The 17,789-nt window shown below is 42.2% G+C and overlaps 1 protein-coding gene across 2 annotated transcripts in view; it reads right to left on the bottom strand.

The window, feature by feature from the left end:
• Positions 1 to 14,727, bottom strand: part of TMEM200A (transmembrane protein 200A) — a 53,190-nt gene extending 38,463 nt beyond the window's left edge. The window contains exon 1 of one of the 2 annotated variants that reach the window (XM_036404570.2): positions 14,149 to 14,727. The gene's annotated coding sequence lies outside the window, so the exon portion shown is untranslated. The remainder of the gene's footprint in view (positions 1 to 14,148) is intronic. The other variant, XM_036404571.2, reaches the window with a different exon arrangement.
• Positions 14,728 to 17,789: the final 3,062 nt, after the last annotated feature.

A 17,789-nucleotide genomic window follows, 5' to 3' on the forward strand; every position in this document is an offset into this window, starting at 1 on the left:
TATAACAAGCTTACATTAAACAGTTCATAGTAATATGTTTGATGGAATTTAAATCTCTCTAGAGAAAAGCACTGTTTAGCCACAAACTTATGACTGACTGTTCAGCCAAAAAAATATGTATATGCATGGATATTTTAGGCCAGAAAAGATCATTTTTTTCTGCATACATAAGCAACGATATTCAGTTCTGATTTCTGTATCAAGTCTGTAACTCCTCCATGATTTGCTTATTTCAGAAAGATAGTCTTGATTTTAATAGACACAACTTGGCTCTTAGAAGGAAGATACTTAAATTCATTCTTTTCACTGTTAGAAATGTTTCCAATTTCAATTGTTATTTTATTTGCAGTTTCAATATTTTGATTTCCAATACATTTTGGTGCATGATGTCTTTTTGGATTAATGAATCTGCTCAGGTACCAACATTCACAGGGCTCTTTCCACTCATGGTATGTAATACTGATTTGATTTTGCATAGCACCTGTCATTCAAATGTCTCAAAAAATCCTCATGGGTGTGTAAGAATGGCATACTTCCTACAGAAATATTTCTATTTTGCAGCCAGGCAAACTGAAGGAAAAGACATTAAAGATATTCTCCAAAGGGATGAAAACAACATGGGAACAAGGTTCCTGTGCATTTCTGGGAAGGCAGGGTCAGACAAGCTGCCCAATGTCACAGCCCAACTCTGACAAAGCCAGGAACAAACCCCTCGTTGACAAGATTTGCCTGTCACAACTGTGATCTGAATACATTATTTGTAGATACCGTTGTATAAATTTCAGGTGTACAACTCTGTGTGTGAAACAGCTCAGAAATACACTACAGATTGAATACTGGTATTTCAATTACAGCAGCAGTACAAACTGTCCAGCAGGAATGCAACAGCTTTTACACCACTTTAGCAAGTGGCTGTTCTTACCCTTTCCATACAAGACACTTTAAGCCTAATGAATCACAAACAGCAATATTCACAGCAAGCCCAAATTTGCCTTGGCAGCTGCTGAGACTCTGACCTGTGGCAGAGAAAATGAAGACCTCAGCCTGGCAGTTCAGTCCCCAGTGACTGTGTGTCAATGGAAGCGTGCACACTCAGTCGCTTCTTTTCACATCTGAACCTTGGAGGAAGGGTTTTTTTTCTGGATCAATGAATACTGCGGAGTAGATGAAAGAACTTAATAGGTTTTCCCCAAAATGCAGCCAATAGCTATCAGAGTGTATTCTGAGAGGAGCTTTATTAGGCATAGACCTCTTACTCCCACAACCTTATGTCATACAAAGCAGCAAGTGAGATCACAGAAAATTAGCATTTCCAACCCCAGGAAATGGGGTTCCAGAATCCGAAGGAAGAAAGCAAGTTCTCAACACATCTATATAACCCTTCCTGTAACACCAATCTTAACGGCTAAAGCACACAGATATGTAAAGGTTACTGAAATTTTACTACTATTTTTGAAATGAGGTATATGGGTTTTCATGAATGGTCCTCTTTTTGGGGAATGAAAATGTCATCTCCTGAAATTTACTGACCACAGAAAGTATTTCTTTCCTGTGTTAAGGCATTTCTAAAAGTTTTCTAAAAAGTAATTCTTCTGGAATAGAAAAGGCATCTTCCCCATTATGTTGCCATTAAGAGTTTGAATATCGCTAATAAGAAAACTACATATCTTCTTAATATCTTGATTAACTTAATTAACCTATCATATGGTTCATAATATTCTATTATAATAAAAGAAGTTAGATGGAAAAAAATCTCTCCTTCCATATCTGAACTTCCAAAGTTCATTCTACTTCAGGCATGCTACTCCTATCACTTAGAAATTTAGAATACAGACATTTTAAAATCCAGCTGATTAAAGCATTTGTTCAGGGACATTAAGACAATAACAACAAAAAATATTACCGTAACATGGCTTAGATAAGCAAGAGTGTCATCTTTGCAGAAAGCACATTCTGAGAGGCTTTAGGGGTTTCTCAGGATGGCAGCTTATTAGCAAAAATTGATTGTCATGCCTTTGAACTAAAACATTTCTAGTTGCTGAGAGCTGTTTTGGCTCGCTTGTGTAATAAAGGCATAATTCACAGAATACATTTTTGGGCCATGTAGGAACCAGCACTAGACCCAAGACTACCTAACAGACTGAATGACATCCTAACCTTGTTGAAATACATAAGAAATCTACCTATGACTTCACATAGCCAGGATCTCAAGACACTACCAGAGCAACAGTAACCAAACAAGAATAATTCCATTTTTTACAATGTTCCTGAGCTTGCAGCAGGAAAAGACAATTTTTGACTGTCGTCATCCAATACTCAATCTGTAATATCTAACCGTCCACCAGTTTTATGACATATATTAAAACTTTCATTAAAATCAAGGATTTATACAGATGCAAAATATAACAATAGCAGAGACTCCAAATTCTTATGTCTTTGCTGACCTGTTTAATTTATACAACTCTAAAAATTAGCTTTGACAGAGTAATTCGGTGGTCCTAGTATGCAGCTCCTAGCTGTATGCATCCTAGATATAAGCAAAGCCGAATTACCATTTGATTCCTGACGCATTTGCTGCTCTGATGTAGCAAAAAACAAAAGAGGAGATGTGAAGCAAATTAGAATAGGATGGATCTCCTACACTACAAAGAAAGGAGAAAGCATTGCATGGACACAAAAAAATCTGAAGGATTTAAAAGACTGTTTCACACACCTTACACCTAACGCCATGTCCATGAGATTGTTACATGTTTTACTACACTCTGATATCTTGTGTACATCTATACAATACAGGAGTGGCTTGGGTTCACATCATAAAGTAGGGCTACAGCATTAAGATGCTTCCTCAATTATTCTTTGAAGCAAACAAAAGAAGTAAGGCCTACAGGGCTCCATATGAAACAAATCCACTACCTGGTTTTATTTTTTTTTAATGAAGAGAGGAGCAATAGTTGCAGAAATTCCCCAGTCTTATCCCAAGATATATATAGAGACAGATATACAGGTATAGATATAGATAGATACACACACCCATACACAAACATACATACAAACTCATATATGGAGAAGGCAGGTTTGCTTCAGGAAAACAGAAATTACTGTCATATCAGCCAGAAGAGCCACATTTGATTCAGACAAACATTCAAATAATGCAATGCTATCTTGTCTACACAGCCATACTTTTTCCATGCTCCTTCTTCAAGAGCTATCCAGACAGAATGTGGAGAGTTACTGGTCTATAAATATGCAGTCTGTCTCTGTAAAAACAAACAAAATCCATATCAAGAATGAGCAATAAAAAAGTTTTACAATAAAGTATCCTGAAAAGTAAACCACAAGCCAAATGCAAAATTATTAACAGAAGCCATTCATCAACTTCAATTTTATCATTCTCCCACAGCTGTAACATGAAGTTGTATAATCTTTTGGGTTTTGATGGAATCCAGGATCATTTTTCTGTCTGTTTTTCAGATCTCTGCTGCAGCTCGTATTTTCTGTTTTTACAGTCTGATCATGATGACTGATAATCCTTCTGAAAAATCTGTTTAAAGCAAGTTATGCTCAGCAACAGTCATCCCCTAGCTTTTGCACACAATTAGCTTGTTTAATCACAGCCACATGGTTTTACATGTGATGTACGTGACAGTGATTTTAAACACTTTTCCAACCGTTTCTATTGTTTTCACCAACATTTTTAAGGAAAACCTCATAGTATCTGAAACAGAAAGAAATGTATACAGTAAGATCTGTAGACGTTTTCTGTCTCATCCTCTCAAGGATGTTGCTGTTTGAGAAAGTAATTTCTTATCAAGATGAGATTTTGGGCACATGAATTGCAGAAACCTGCCCGGTACCTTAACTTCAAGGTCTATATGATTACGTGCTCAAAATCTCAGCTTTTAAAATAACAACTGTCTCAAGATCTAGATAAAAAAATCTTGAAAACCTGAACCTCATGCTTGTCTTAGCAACCTCTGTGAATACCTGATCCTGCAGACCCTCTGTCTACCTCCCATATTATGAATCAGCATATGTAGGCTGGAGCATGGCTGAACACCCCACCACCCAGGCTACACTACCCAGGGCACATCAGCCACAGTACATCACAGACTAAAAGGCAGAAACAAGGTGAAAAAGAAGACAAGAAGCAGTACAAACATGCACATGACCATATATGACCATGCTAAGAACAATCTTTCAGAGCAATGCAGTTGTTGAAGAGAAGCTTTTAAGTTGAGTGTTTGCAAAGAGTTCTAAAGCTACAAACCTCTGGAGAACAGCAGGCACAACAGATCAGACCCCTTTCTAAGGCCCTTCTGCTCTGACAAAGCCTCTGCTGTCACTGCTGAAGACCTAAGCCTTATTCCTACCATGTTTCTTCTCTTCTAAATTGCCAACCTTGATAAATGCAAACACCTGGCCTCATCATTCCTTGTGGATTTACTGAAAGACATGAAGAAAAGCAGTGTTATGATATTAATGCTACACATACTTCCAGCCACACTACATAGGACCCACTTATTCCAGTCACTCAAATAAGAGCCTCCCTCCTACTTGACTAAGTATATTATTTGCCAAAATTAGTCTTGTCGCTATAGAACAATTGATGTTTGTGGTTGTCGCTGTACTACTGACCTATCCATCTACCTACATTCTGCCTTCCTAGTACCATTATATTCACAGTTCTGCAATTGTCAAGGAATGAAAATTCGCCTACAGTTGTTTACCGACAATTTTTTACCTAAGTATAATAAACTGTGCCAGTTTGTGTGAGTTTTCTGCTACAGCACACAGCTACTGAATGCCTGTAACTGAATCAAATGTAGGTGATTAAGCACAACAATGAGACTACTAATATAAAGCAAACAAAGAACCCACATAATAAACATTAGTCAGATCTCCAAGCTTTAGGTCTAGCCTGAGAAGCCACAAGCCTCTGAGTCCTAGAAGACTTTCAGCCATATGCTTTTGGAAATACGGGCTTTCCCAAGCACAGCCTTACTGTTGGAAGGGCAACATTCTAAACTAATTTCAGAGCACATGAGTCATCAGAAAAGTCTTCCAATCCAAATTTCCATAACATCAGCACCCTCTCTAGGGGCCTTCTGAATTTCAGACTGGTTTAACCAGACTCTCTCACTTTCCCCATCTGAATTCACAGTCTGCTGTAGCAGACCTTTTGTATTTTCCTTCTTCTTTTTCCTCCCCATTTCCCCAGTAAATGCTTCTTCAACTGTGAGAATAACTACATTAGGAAAAAACCTCAAAATTGAATTCTGAAGCTCATCTCTTCAGTCACAAGGTTTAACAAAGCCATATTTAACCTGAGGGTGATGCTGATCTTGGCTTTTTAAGGAGTCTTAAGCAACGTGTTAGACCATTTCCGAAGCACTCAATATTCTCAGCTGAAAATTACCTCCTAAGCACAAACCTGAAAACTAAGATGACAAATCCTACTCAAAATAACATTTTGGCTAGTAACAATTAGAATAGTTTATAAAATGGATAAAGAGTTTTCCTGAGTCCAGATCTAAACTCTGGAAGGAAGGACTGCAGAGACTAAAGCTCACACAGACTACTTTCAGCTCCACGTTCTTCCTTTGGAGTTTGCCTTCCTTAACACAAGGTAAATACCTGGTAACAGGCACACTGATAAAAATGGTTGTAAAAACAAAGAATAGGTACTCCCAAAATTCTTTGGAGAAAGTAGGAAAACCACAATGATCACGTCATGAAGTCATAGAATCATTTAGACTGGAGAAGACCGCAGAGATTGTGAGTCCAACCATTACCTTAGTGCTGATTTCCAAGTCGACTACTAGACCATGTTTCTACATGACACATTAACATGCTTTTTAAGTACCTCCAGGAATGGTGACTCAACCACTTCCCCTGGCAGCCTATTACAATGCATGACAACTCTTTCAGTGGAGAATTTTTTCCTAACCTATAATCACACAGCATGCTATAAAAGCTGCACAACAAAACACTACCAGAAAGCTATACTACTTCATCTGGGTCCAGCCTCTCATAGACTAAATTTGATTCTGTGATAATAGTACATTTTTTATAGGAGTTATAAAATATTTGTAATGCCATCTAGTCATAATCTCCAAATTTCACAGGTTAAAACCAGTCAACCACCAATCTAACTGAATTTAAAAGTTCACAAGATTAAGAACTTAAATAAAAAAGAACTATGGTCTCAGCTATAACCTCTTTTCATTACCATTTCAACTGTACAGCTAGTATAACAATAAAAAAATAACAAACTGGCATAGTGCAAAACACAGCATTGCTTGTCCTTAATCAGTAAACGCTTCTGCATGTAATTTAATTGGTATGCATACTGGTTGCAGGCTTGGATTGGACCCGTGACTTTCTAATATAATACAGTCTATTGAACTATGTTCCAGCAATGTATGCAGATATTCCACCGTGGGCACCAGTTAATGAGGCCACATCCTAGGAGAACAATATTGAATTAGCAAAAGAATGGCAATAAATTCAGAATAGGCGTCTGCAAAGTAATTTGAGAAGAAATGTCTTCCTGGCAAAGTGCAAAGCAAATACTTTGTAGGGGTCATAGGAAGGGTTTGAGGAAAGCACTTTGGCACTGAATTAATGCAAAGTGATTCTACTGCTCTTAAGTCTATAAACTGTATTAATAGGCAAGACAGGACCTTCCAAGAAGAGTCTGTTAGGCCTCTGGATGTTTATTATTAGTATCTGCTAACGATTTTTGTACAGACTATTATTACCAGGTAAATAAACGTGACATTAAGAAACTGTCAGCTAGATGTTTATTTTGTAAGTTTTGTGCTTGTTTGGCAATCTCTTGTAATCCATTTGGGAGTATGGTCACAGTATTGTCAAGTTGGAAGTGACCACAGTAGGTCATCTGGTCCAACCTCCTTTCTCAAGCAGGAGAAAACATGGCATAGGATTGTGTCCAGACAGTTCTTCAGTATCTCTAGTGAGGGAGACTCCACACCCTCTCTGGGCAATCCATTCCAGCACACAGTCACTGCACAGTAAAGAAATTCCTTCTCATCCTAGCGGTTTGCAGCACCAAGCAGAGCCTGGTTCCATCCTCTTGGCACCACCCTTCAGATATTCATACACATTGATGAGGTCCCCTCCCAGTCACCTCTTCTCAAGGCTGAACAGGCCCAGCCCTCTCAGCCTTCCTTCAAAAGAGATGCTCCAGTCCCCCAGCCATCTTCACAGCTGGACATGCTCCAGGGGCTCCATGTCTCTCCTGCACTGAGGAGGCCAGAACGCCCCACGAGGCCTCGCCAGAGCTGAGTAGTCGCTAACGTCCTCATTCTAACCTGAGTAGGCAGCCAGCCAGTAGAACACCCATTCATCATCATTGGCCAGCTTGCCTCATTCACGTACTTCACAATCATCCCAGGCCACCCTGGTCCTGCTGGCAGCGCTCTTCCTAATGCATCCCAGGATTCTGTTGGTCTTCTTTGCCACAAGGTGGCCACCCTCTTGGCGTCCCAGTATGCTGTTCCACTACGTCCACAAATTCTGTGTATCCAAGCAATGTTCCAAATTCCATTCTCCATATTACTGAAGTTACTAGTGTGATAGCAAGCTGACATCAGATTTCTTTTAACATAATTAAAGCAGACAATGTCTTCCAAATATAGCTTTCAGCACACTACTTCTATTTAAAATCTGTGTATATTAGGAATATTGTAGTAAGATAGTTTCGGCTGAGATGGAAAAACATTCTATCAAGTAGTGGATCTTGTGTTCAGTACTGGCTGGTGTCCCCAGCACAGGCTCAGGGACCCACCATGTCTCTTTCACACTACCACAAGGATGGATGCCAGGGACATTCGTGGTCAAGGTCAGCTAGCACACTCTCAGGCACTGGTTCAGTCCAGAAGCTCTTTCTAAACAGCCAATTTGGATATGACCATCTGAAAGACAGTTTAACACCCACATTGAGCCAGACCGCTCTAGCTGACCTCATGGCCATAAAACATGTCTTGGTTTAATTAGTTTCTTGACACAGATATAGCCAAAACATATCAGAAAGAAAAATCTGTGCAAGTAGGGTAGCTAAGTATTCACAATAAATACCAGTTAATTATCCAGCATTTGAAGGATGTTCTCATTGTGCTTACTGCGCTCACTGGTCTTCTGTGAGATAATGACAAATTACATAGATCAACATGGTGATAGCTTTCGGGTTTAGAGTATTAGTCTGCTTGAAAATGAAAACAACAGTTCACCTAACTTTCAAGTACTTCAAAATGCAGTTTCTATCTTTGTAAACAAACTATCCTTCTTAGCTCCCTCTCCTTTCTTACGTCTGTCTGAACTGATTTATTTACAGTGTATCTTCTGGAAGAAGTGTTTAACATAATTTCTGCAGAACAGTTTACTTAATACACAACAAAGACAGTTCATTTAAAATGCATCTCAGTGAGACAAGAATTAATTTCTCCATTTTCCAGTCTGATTTTCCATGAGATGCTTCAAAAAAGAAATACCACTACATTTTTTATTCTTACTTTTATTCTAATCTTCATTATTCAAGTTTCTTTCCATTTATAACAGTGGATGTGGCATAATTTCTCTTTAGAAATGCAATTTACTATATCTCATCCTTTGTCTTCCTTCATATTTTTCCTACCTTCAATATTTCCATTTTGTGTTTTGCTCTTTGCTCCCCCTTCCGTTCTCCCTCTCCTGCCTTCTTCCTTGGGTTAGTTTTGGGGGTTTTTTTTGTCTGTTTTCTGTCATCTAACTTCTTCCTACAAAAATAATAGTCATGCCTCTGGTGAAACAAGCCAGAGCTGTTAAATACACAATAATTTATAGCAAGAAGCACACCTCTGCCAAATCTGAAACTGTATCAGGTTTATTCCATTGACCCCACCACAACGTCCATGTCAAGAAAGCACACTTGCAGAGTGTGTCCCTTTTTCCAAGCAGAGGGCTGCCTCACACCTTATGCACCACGTTTGTCTAGCACAAGATCATGCAAAAGACAGCAGCTAGAGCAGCTGTTATGTACACCCTGTGTGATCCAAGGAACAGCCCTTGGGAAAGCTTGTTTGCTGCAGTAAAATGCTGCCCCAACACACAAGGCTGCTTCCATCCCTCCTTATGAAGGAATAAAGTTGCACATCTCGCACGTACATCACATATAATGTGATATGCCTTTGTTACTTTGAATTACCCAAAGGAAAGAAAATGCCAGGATTTTGAGCAACAATTTTACACCAGATGGATGGACAAATAATAGCACTTTTTCCTCATTTAATACATAACAAAATGGAAGTGATAAAATTAACTAGATACAAACACATTCTTCAACAATGTGCAACTGATTACAGATAAGCAGAGCGATTTATTCAGACACATTCAGATGGAGAATGTGAAAAAACCCTGTATTACTGTGACCACTATGACACCAAATTCAACATTCTAAGTGGCATTTATAACAGGCTTCTAATTAATGTGCTTTTACAGTAGTTTAAATTGACAGAAAATTACTTTTGGAAATTTCCCTTTATTAGAAAAAAGAAGTATGACTACTATTGAAAAGCTCTAAAAAACTTGGTTTGATATCACATTCACTCTCTGAGCTAATGCTACAGACTCATAGGTATCAAAGCCCAAACCTCTACTACTTAAAGAATTTAGTGAAACTAACCAATTGTCAGAACTGGTAGGCTATTAGCATCCAACTGTATCAATGCTTTGTCAAAAACGTTCTTCCCATTTCACAGTCAGCGTGACTGTAGTTTCAACTGACTCAAATTTCAGCACTTTTTATCAATGGGTTTCAAAACCACAACACTGGGATGCTCAGCCCAACTGTATCTGTGAAACAGCAACTAGAAAAAACAAGTTCCTATAAAAAGGGATTCTTCCTCTTTGCTTCTTTGTCTTTAAACTAGTTCCTATGAAAAGTAACCTATGCTATATTTTACATCTCTTGAGATTATTATTGAGTGTATCTAAAGGATTCTTCATTATACTGACAAAATCTTGTTTTTCCTGATTCAGTAAGAGCTTCATCATTCAGCTTAGTGAGGAAAAATCAGAAGACAATTTAGAGAAGTATCTCCTTCATTTCTACTTATTTAAATCGGAGGAAAATGGCCACACTTCCAACAGCAGGAACAATTCCAGTGGTATATAAATGATAAGATGTTGATATAGTAAGACAAGAGAGTAAACTGAAAACCATTTACATTTCCCATAAGACCTTTCAGAATCTTTATACACAAAAAGGTAGTGTATTGCTTTATTTTCCTGAAAATCTCTGCTGCATCATTACATCTCATTTGCAATGCTCCTCAGATGCCTAGTTTTGGTTAGGTGGCTTTGCACCACGCTGTCACACTTTTTTAGGTACTAAAACATGCAGAAAAAGGAATAATAACTTTCCCCAACTAGAAACACTGATGGATATAGGAAATGACTGAGGATAAACATCCTTCTTTCTCAGGTCTTCTGGACACAGAATAATTTTAAAACCACCACAAGCATGTTCTGCTCCTGCTGCAGATAAAAGGTTTCAAGTAGCTCTGTACTACAGGTTATCCATCCCATTTGGCTAGCTGTGCAAAAAAAAGAAAAACTTGATTTTTAAAAGTCATCTATGAATCATGTCCTTTAAAATCACTGATCATGTAGGGAAGTTTGGTAAGGAAAATGTAATTTCATTTACACTAAGAGATCAATATAATATCAGTATTTCAGTACTAAGTTCTGTCATGAGGTCAATTGGGCTCCCTCTGGCAAGATTCACCTATTTGAAGAGCAGTTATATATATATATATATATATATATATATATATATATATATATATATATGCACCTCGTACTGAATTGTCTGATGTGGAAATAGGTAATGATGGAATAGAGTAACATCTTGCTTTAGAGCTAGACTAAAGCCCCAGCATGAAAATTTAGAACAGTGCTTATTCTCACACTCCACAACAAGTGGACACTGAGGAGCTAGTAAAACTAGTGGGCAGAGCAACAGCAGTTTAAAACATCTGCTCAGTAGTTTAATTCAATTATGTTGTCAGCATTTCACCCTTCCATGCAGTCAACAGTCCACTTAACCCACACAATCTCTGGGTAAGTAGGTTCTTATGTTTTACCCACTGAAGAAGAAAACCAGAAACTTTTCCTTACAGTGATTTTGTTGTACAACTAATGTGCTAACCAAAACTAGAGCACAAACTCAAGCACTACTTGCAATTTCCATTTACTTCTAGTAGGCTTGGAGAGCATAAGCAACTTCTCTAAAGATTTTTTACTCCTCAACTATTTATTAGTACCCTTGAGTGACTCAATGGCAGTCAGAAGCACAGGAAGCAATACAAAGATTTTGCTGATAAATAGATACCTGAAAATGGACCTCCCTAAATCCTGACAGCAAGGGATTTCTTCCCATATCCATCATAAGGCAGCATCAGAATTTTTAACAAGATTTCTGAAAATAGATTGGTCTTCTTAGAGGCTTTTTCCATGGAACTGTAATACAAACAATAGCATTCTACATGGTTGTCAGCTGCCCTTCCAGAAGTGCTCTCCTTAGATTCTGTTTACCAGCCTCATACAAAGGTCTGAAACACCTTAAGATGTCTAAGCTGGCATAAGACACCTATGTCTTTATGTTTCACATCTTCCTACATAACTCTCCTGTCTTGCAACTAGAGAATTATTTGCAACTACCTCTTTGTTCCAGTATCATGAGATCAAACATGGAGATTACAAGTAACTGATCTGTTTATAAAGAACAGTGGCACCAAATCAAACTGAGGCATCACCACAAGCTAGGACACAAAGTTCCCCTTCTACTACGATCTCTACCACTATTACAGACAAGATTGAGGATTCTACCATTAATTTTTTAAAAATGGGTAACTATTCATGACAACAAGTTTCATACATTTTATATAACTTTGGTTTCAGTAATTCCAGTGGGACTTTTCACTGATTTTTCAGCATTTCAGATTTCTGGCTGCTAAAATCTACTGAACAAAACACAAGAAGTAGCAGTCTCCTCCTGCTGTTGAATTGATGAACTTCACTCCTTAACCAATTTTCACTTTGTATTTTCCCCTTTCAGCCCTGAGAGATGATAGCCAACAGAGAATAAACAACCCATGAGATGTGGCTGAGGTGACCACCTGCACACAGCACAGGTGTTTTGTATTGTAGATCCAGCATTCAGGGAAGTAGAGGCAGAACACACAGAGAGGGCTTGGTCCAGGGAAGGTCCAGCAGTGCAGTTAGGACAATGAAGAGTTTCACTGAAGTTACCAAGACCTCCTGCCACATGCAACAAACTCAGACCTTGGGTGATCATTAGGGATGAAGTTGGAACTGCATACCTGCTTGAGAGTGAGCAAACTTTTCAGTCCTTTGTCAGAGCAGGGCTTGCTTAGTCCATACTTCACACAATTACATTCCAACAGCCCACTTTTTATAATCTGATTACAAAGCTTCAATAAAAATGAATTCCAGTGAGGTTATATTGAGCAAAACCATTTTTGTACATCAAACAAAGTAATTCTACTGTACTGAACGATTGCATCAGTAGTCCAATTTTCATTTGGATCATTGTTGCAATCCAACCAAGGAGTAACAAATAAAATGTTTCTATGCCAACAAAATATAAATTATATATGATTTTACTTCCCAAATTACTAGTTAAGTACCTCATATCTTTATCCATGAGTGTGTTTTTCTATTTTCAGGACAAAACACCTAATTGCAACTCATGTTTTGAATTACTAAAAATTATCTTACAATTATCTTCTAACAAGTATTTATCTAGAAGTACATTTCCTGGCAACAAAAGTACACTAAACCATTCCAAACCTGAATGACCCTTTAGCTTCATCATTAAGGAACTTCAGTTACATACAATGGAAATATCATTTTCTGGTTTAAATGTTGGGGTTTTTTTTTTCACACTTTCTGCAAAGCAGCACCAAAACTACTAAAAGGAAGAAGAAAAAAAAAAAAAGCACTGCTTCTTCCTATCTGGACACTGGTTTTCCATCACATGGATAGTAGTCTGCACCATCTACTTAGAGAAAAATAACAGAATAGTTGCTAGTGTATTGATCTAGCATCAAGAAAAGCCAGAGAAACCTTTGCAGACAGAATTTTATTGAGCAATATAGTCTTCACATCCTAAGAGCGTTATGAAGTGCAAGTCCACTACATCGCTACAGGTTATTTTGTAGTTCACGTTATACAGAATGCTACACTAAAGGAATACTTTTGTCTGGGTACTTTCGCCTTTGAACAATAAAACCCGTATTATTTTTCATAACTACTGCGTACAAAAGACTATTAAGCGTCAAGTAGATGAAGCTACTGCAATTCCAGATCGGCACAACAGCTGCACATGTATTGAATTCAAGCGCAAACACTACCAATGTTTATGTTAGTAGGATATCAGGAGTATCTGCCATGCACCCGAGCTGTTTGCAGTACTTTTGTTTCAAAGTCTGCCTCACCAGTAAGATTATGTCTACCCGGTGAGCGATTTATTTAGCACTGAGTTACATTCGCACGCAAAGGAATCAGGCAACCCCCTTGTTATCCCCATCTGTCTCTCATCCTTTCAGATAACCAGCACACCACCATTTTCCCCGCAAACAAAGGTTAAGGAAAGCCCAGCTCCCGTGAAAATAAAGGCAGTGGGGCAACTCGCCGGGGAGGGAGCGGCACGGGGGGCTCAGCCCGGGGGCAGCCCCGGCGGGGCAGTGCCGAGCCGGGATCCCGACCGGCGGGGCAGGCGACGGCAGGTACTAAAGTATTTCGGACCCAGCGCAGACAAAAGAGGGTGTGTAGCAGCTGCGCGGAGCGCGGCGGCCGCCGGCACGCCAGCCCGCTCCGTTCGGGAGGCAGAAAGTCCATTTCTGGCAGGGAAAAACCCACCGAACCACCCACCGGTGCCGCTCCCTCTGCCCCTCACCGCCGAGGGCAGGGGCGCGTCCCCCCGTGCCCCGAGGCACCGCCGGCAGGAACGCGCAGGGCGCAGCCCCTGCACTCCCGAGGAGAGGTGACGGCTGCGGGCGGGTTGAAGTTCGGGGCCAGGGGTAGACCCCGAGCAGACTCACCCCCACTCGCCTCGCCGCTTACCTGTGGGGAGGTGCGAGGTGCCCGCAGCCCTCCCGGCGCAGCGAGCAGCGGAGCTGCGCCGTGCCCGTCAGACACGGGGCTTCTCCAGTGAGGCGGCGGCTGGCTCAGGGAGTGACAGGGCGGCGGCTCCCCTCGCCCTTCCCCGGCACCGTGCTCGGCGAGAGGCGGGCGGGGGCAGGCATGGCGAGCAGGCAGGAGCGGGGCCGGGGCGGTCACTGCCGGCCGGAGGAGGACGCCCGCCGCCCGGGGGCTGCGCGCCCCCCCGCCGCCAGCGCAGGGCCAGCCGGAGGCGGCCTCCCCCTGCTCGCCCCGCGGCGACGGGCGGGTGCCATAGCAGCGCTCCGCGGGAGCCGCCGCGGGGGAACGGCCGCCAAGCAGCCGCCCAGGGGGGCGTGGGCGGGCGGGTGGCGGCTCGGCGGAGCAAAACTTTCCCGGCTCCTCCGCAGGGTGCCCGGGCGGCGCTCGCCCCCGGCGGTGCTGCGGCGGAGGTGGAAGGGGACGGACCCCGCTCTCACAGCCGGCCCGACCGCTCCGCTCAGCGCCGCCCGGGCTCGGCCCTCGCCGCCCGCCCGCCCGCAGCAAAGTTTCACTCCGGCCCCATCTCTATGGAAACGGCCCCTGGCTTCCCCTGGGACGAGGCGGGGGCGGGCAGCCCGCTTGCCGGTCGCGGCGATGGGAGGCAGCCGGGACCAGCCCCGCGGGCGCTAGGCAAGTCTGGCCGCAGGCAGCGCCGGGACGGGACGGTAGCCGGGGAAAGGGGCGGACTGAGCCCCGGGACCGGGATGCGGCTCCTTCTCTCCCTCCCGCTCCCGCGGAAGTTTGCCGGGCTCCCCGAGGGAGAGCGCGGGCAGCCGCGCCCCGCTCCCGCCGGGACCAGCCGGCCGGAGCGCCTCCTCTGCGGGACCTCCAGCGCTGCTCTGCCCGCAGCTCCGCCGGAGCGGCGGATTTGTAGCGCGCCCGGTTCCGCCCCGCCGGGCTCCGGGGCCGCGGCCGTGAGGGATGAGGGAGGAGTCACCGGGGGCGGCGGCGCGGGAGGGGAGCGCGGGGGTGCCGGTCACGGCGTCGCCTGGGGTGGGAAGCGGCCTTTCCTGGCGGGGTCGGTCTTTCCTGACGGTGCAGAGCGCAGCGGGGACCCTCCGGGTGTGGGGCCGGGTGCTCGCCTTCCCTGACCTCGTGTAAGAGCCGGACGGAAACCGTGGGAGCGCAGAGTGATTCACCGCAATGTGGGGGCTCTTTACCTCGGATGCAATTACATTTTATGATTCAGCTTTTCATTTTTACGCTTATTTTGGGGAGTTTCTTTTGGTGCCGCCCGCCCACCCCTCGTGTACAGCCAGGGACTGCAAAGGTGATCTACCTGGTGCTTGCACCTTCCAGTCGGGTGAGGTAATCCAGCAGATGCGCTTGGGAGAAGGAAGGACTCCAGCCTGCATGGGAGTTCCACATTTATAAGTCAAACATGTCTTTTGGGGGGGAAAGTAAAAACAACTCTGCACTTGGTCTGCATTGATAGTGGGTTTTATTTCATTTTTTAAAGTTGTTTGGACTTAAGTGTTGCTGTTTCCTTTTATTCAGTTTACCAGAATTCTACCTAATGCATCTCCCAAAAAAGAAAAATACTGAACTTGGTGTAATCATATCTAATTTTTTTTCTCAGGAATTGTTTTCCTCAAGCAAAACACTTAGGAACTGCCATCCATCCTGAAATAATACTTCCAATTATAAGTGACTACGGTTGCTTTGTGGTTGTACAGTGTGTTGTCTGTTCTCAGTGTATGCTTTATGAAGATTATAATCCTGGTGGCTGCAGTGGTTTCTGCATTAAGTACATCCTCCATTATAGCCTTATTGTAGCAAGGAAACACACACACCAGCTATTCCAGACTAGCAAAGAGATGGGTACTATTCCTCCAAAGTTTGAAACATTGCATTTCAGCTGTTTGGCATGTTTTGTTTCAACAAGTGTAGAATCACTTTCAAGTGTCAGATTTCTCTCTGTTCATTCAACTATTGCTGGATCTGTAATTTGGTTTGTGTGTGATGTAGTGTATTTCACATCAACTACTGAGAGGACAGGTCTGCAGGCAGTTGTGTATTTCAGAGATGTCAAATTTTGAAAGACCCACCTGTGTATCACAGAGGCAATGGATGAAAGGATGTCCACCAAATCCCAAGCAGATGTAATATTTCTACTAGTAAAAAAACCAGAAATTTTCTTTGGAATTTATGGAAAATGTCAATATGGAATACATAGGGAAACTTTACACTCCTGTGCTGTCAGTAGATGATGAAATGTTGACCAGGAATGTGACATGAACCCCTCCTGGTTTCACCACTGCTCTTGTACTGTCTCTGGAAGGGCCGGAGCTTTTAAATCTAAAAGGCAAAATTACTGTTCAGTTCTTGCTACTGACCTTTCTTTTCCCTGCAACAGTGGACTTGGTCGAGTATCACCATACCTTTCTTCTTGATGTGATTTGACCCCAGCTGGCAACTAAACGCAACACAGCCACTCACTTGTTCTCCCCTGGTGGGATGGCAGAGAGAATCAGAAGAGCAAAAGTGAGGAAACTCATAGGCTGAAATAAAGACATTTAATAGGTAAAGCAAAAGCCACCTATGCAAGCAAAGCAAAACAAGGAATTCATTCTCCACTTCCCATGGGCACGCAGGTGTTCAGCCATCTCCAGGAGAGCAGGGCTCCATCATACATAGCAGTGACTTGGAAAGACAAATGGCATCACTCCAAACATGCCCCTCTTGCTCTTTCCTCTAGCTCTATATGCTGAGCATGATTCCATACACTATGGAATATCCATGTGGTCAGTTTAGGTCAGCTATTCCAGCTATCCAGTCCCCTCCTAACTCCTTGTGCACCCCCAAGCTCCCCACTGGTGGATTGGAATGAGAAGCAGAAAAGACCTTGGCTGTTAGATAAGCACTGCTTGGCAGTAATTAATGCATCCCCATTTTATCAACAGCACAGTTCCCAACAGCTAGCCTCATACTGGTTGCAGTGAAGACACCATCCTCATAAATCTTCAGATAATTTATGGATGGGCACTGTCTCAAACAGTGCAAGTGACAGAATGTGGTTTTTGGGGACAGAAGGAATAGGTTGGAGGACTAATTTCAGTACTGTTACTAGGTGAGAAGCATCTCTAGGGTAGACGTCCCCTTGCTTTGCTGTATTTGCAAAACTCACTGACAGTGAACCACATAATTGTTGGGTTTTTATATGATCCATAAGTTATATGTAGAAAAATGTGATAATTTATATTAGTGTGAGCAACACATTTTGTGGGAGATTCTGTGGATTATAGTACAAGAGCTGCCCACCCTAGTGACAGACATTTGGAAGATGTGTTTTGCAAGTGGATGAAGTTCAGATTTGCTACTTGCCTGTGTTGCCTGGAGCCTTCTAAAATTCTACCAGTGCATTCTTAAAGATGGGTAGTATCTGCTCCTTCTCCTAAATACAACAGTTTTATACTGACCTTAAAGCTATTGATTTAAGGAATTTGCACCTGATCTGCAGTAGAAAGGAAAGGAGAGAATAAGACTCTGAGGCTCTCCAGATCTCAGTCATCTGCACATCTCTGGAGAGTCAAACAATGTTAAGACCAATATTCAGGCATTAA

The sequence above is a fragment of the Molothrus ater genome, chromosome 3 (genome assembly GCF_012460135.2).
Source record: "Molothrus ater isolate BHLD 08-10-18 breed brown headed cowbird chromosome 3, BPBGC_Mater_1.1, whole genome shotgun sequence".
NCBI lineage: Eukaryota > Metazoa > Chordata > Aves > Passeriformes > Icteridae > Molothrus > Molothrus ater.